We start from the raw sequence: 2,684 nt of genomic DNA on the forward strand, positions 1-2,684 counted from the left end.
TGATAGTTTTTGATAACTATCAATAGTTATTTGATAGTTATCAAAAAACTATCAGATTTTTCTGTAGGAGAAACTGAGAGACCAAATTGACATTTCATTCTGATGAAAAGCTGCTAGTTTCTGCCAGAAAAATGTTTAACAGCAGCCATTTGCCAGCAAGAAAAACAGCTGATCAAAGTCATCTGTTTTCAATTTATGAAAATATGAAAATTTATTTTAGATTTCGATTTAGATTTAGGTTTATTATTATGATTTTTATACCCGAGCGCACTTGTGCATTACAACTTTCTTCACATAACGGTTGTCTGTAAAAGGCAAAACGAATCGAGATAGATATAGACAAATGTATACATAAATGATCAGAATGAAAAGAGAAATCGATTAAGCGGTGACTGTCTGTCCGTCGGTCCGTCCGTCTGTGCACACGATAACTCGAGTAAAAAGTGAGATATCTTAACGAGATTTAGGTCGTGCACTTCTTTCGTGCGTAGGACGGACCGTATTGAAAATGGGCGAAATCGGACTGTAACCACGCCCACTTCCAAAATAACGGTAATTTCCAGAAATACGATACGAAAATAGTAACTACTGAAGATAATTCACTCAAAATTAATATTTACAATAATTTTCAGACGAAAATAAGAATAATATAAATTTTTGGAAAATGGGCTTAGCCACGCCCACTTATGGTTATATCTTGGTAAACGCTGCACCAATTTCTTCCAAACTTGGCATAGTTGTTGGCCTTGGTACAGCATATCAATTTAAAATTTTTAAAATCGGACAATAACCGCGCCCGCATCCCATATAACGGTAATTTAGAGAAATACGAAACCTTCGATAAATCAGTAAATATGAAAGCTAATTTATTCAAACAAGTCTTTACCAAGAAATACGTTTATGATGAAATTTTGGAAAATGGGCGTGGCACCGCCCATTTATGATCACATATATGTATCTCGGTAACAGTTCCACCAATTTGTACCAAACTCGGTATGGTTATTGTGCTTGCCACATAAAAGCAAAACCTTAAAAATTATTGAAATGGGACTAAAATTACGGCCGCTTTCATATAACGGTTAATTTCAGAAATGCTTGAAACTTCAATATTTTGAAATATAAGGACGATATTATACTCAAAAGTGATTCACTCCGGCTTACCATGTAGCTGTAGCTATCGGAGAGGTCAAAAACATATATTTAATACTTGCGCCGGGTATTTAATGTTCGGCTCCGCCCGAACTTAGACTTTCTTACTTGTTAAGTTTGAAATAACTTATTAGAACTGCAAATGTATCGGAAGAAAGCAAATACTCATTTACTCATGTTTGATTAGCAAATTGCTTTAGGAAAACTTTTAACTTATATTGTTTTCATGTTTTCTGTTTTATGCTTTTGTATGTAAACAAAATTTCGATCAACTGTACTAAAAACTTGCAAGTTGTTGCTGGTTTTGTGTTAGCGAACTTTTGCTAACATTTCTCTCTGTGAGAGAGATCAGATAAAAATTCATTAGAATTTCGCTGCTGAGAGTTTTCTGCTGAAAGAATACGCGAAAACACCTAGTATTAAAAAACTGAAACCAAATCTACTGTACGAGTAAATACTTGTCGTGTAGTTTACAAGTAAGGAGTGATTATTTACAGACATTTTTATAGGTGCCATACACCGTGCGTCTGACTCGTGAGTCGGTTTGGATGTGTTTGTGAAAATAAATATGTGCTAGTTACACCGACATGACTCCTGGCATGACTCTGAATGATTCAACTGTGTTTAGTCGAAGGGGAATCAATACGTATACAAATGACTCGCGAGTCAGACGCATGTCGCCTATAAATACGGTGACCATATTTATGGGGGCCGAATACGGGACAAAAAATAATTTTGCTATTTTTTCCACACAAGCTAACAGATCTTAAAACCTTCTTCAATGATCGTAAGTGTATTAGAGCTGAAAGAGCATCCTTAAAGTGACATCTCAAACCTATAGGATATTTTTCTCGAGATTTTTTCTCCACAAAATTTGGTACAAAAAATTCCTTAAATTTTAATACAATAAAATGCAAGTTCGAAGTAGCTAGGATATACCGTTAATTTTTGGATTTATATTTTTTTTACGGTGTTACGCATTTTTTTCGTACGAAGTATGTTCGATAATATTTTTAAAAGAGAAGCAAATGAGCAGAACACATTGCACTTGCACCTTATTATAATGAATTTTAATGAGCTACAAACCTTCAAAAGATTCTGATCAAAAAGTTTGAAAGTTTGGTGAAACTTTGCAGAATTAATTTTTATAGTTTTTGCACAAAGTCGGAATTTTTTTTTATATGGTTTTTGTTAGGAAAAAAGCCTTACTTCCATAAAAAAATAAGAAACATAAAATAAACAAAATGAAAATAGCCAAACGTTACTAAAATGTCGAGTCCTAATTTATATTTTGGTCACGTATGCATTTTTCTATTCGAATCACAGGCATTCAGATTAGAAACTAATAACTGTTTATGGAGAAAATTACAATCATATACCAACATCATTTAAAACTGATTCATAGACATGCCATTTTAATGGGTTGTTAAGGCATCGAAATGCCGAACACTGAATACGGGACAAATACAAGGCGTGAAAAGGAATACAGAACATTTGGCGTCCCGTATAAAATAAAGAAATTACCAGGACAATTG

This window comes from Rhagoletis pomonella, unplaced genomic scaffold, assembly GCF_013731165.1.
Source record: "Rhagoletis pomonella isolate Grant_MI unplaced genomic scaffold, Rhpom_1.0 Rhpom_scaffold_00002, whole genome shotgun sequence".
NCBI lineage: Eukaryota > Metazoa > Arthropoda > Insecta > Diptera > Tephritidae > Rhagoletis > Rhagoletis pomonella.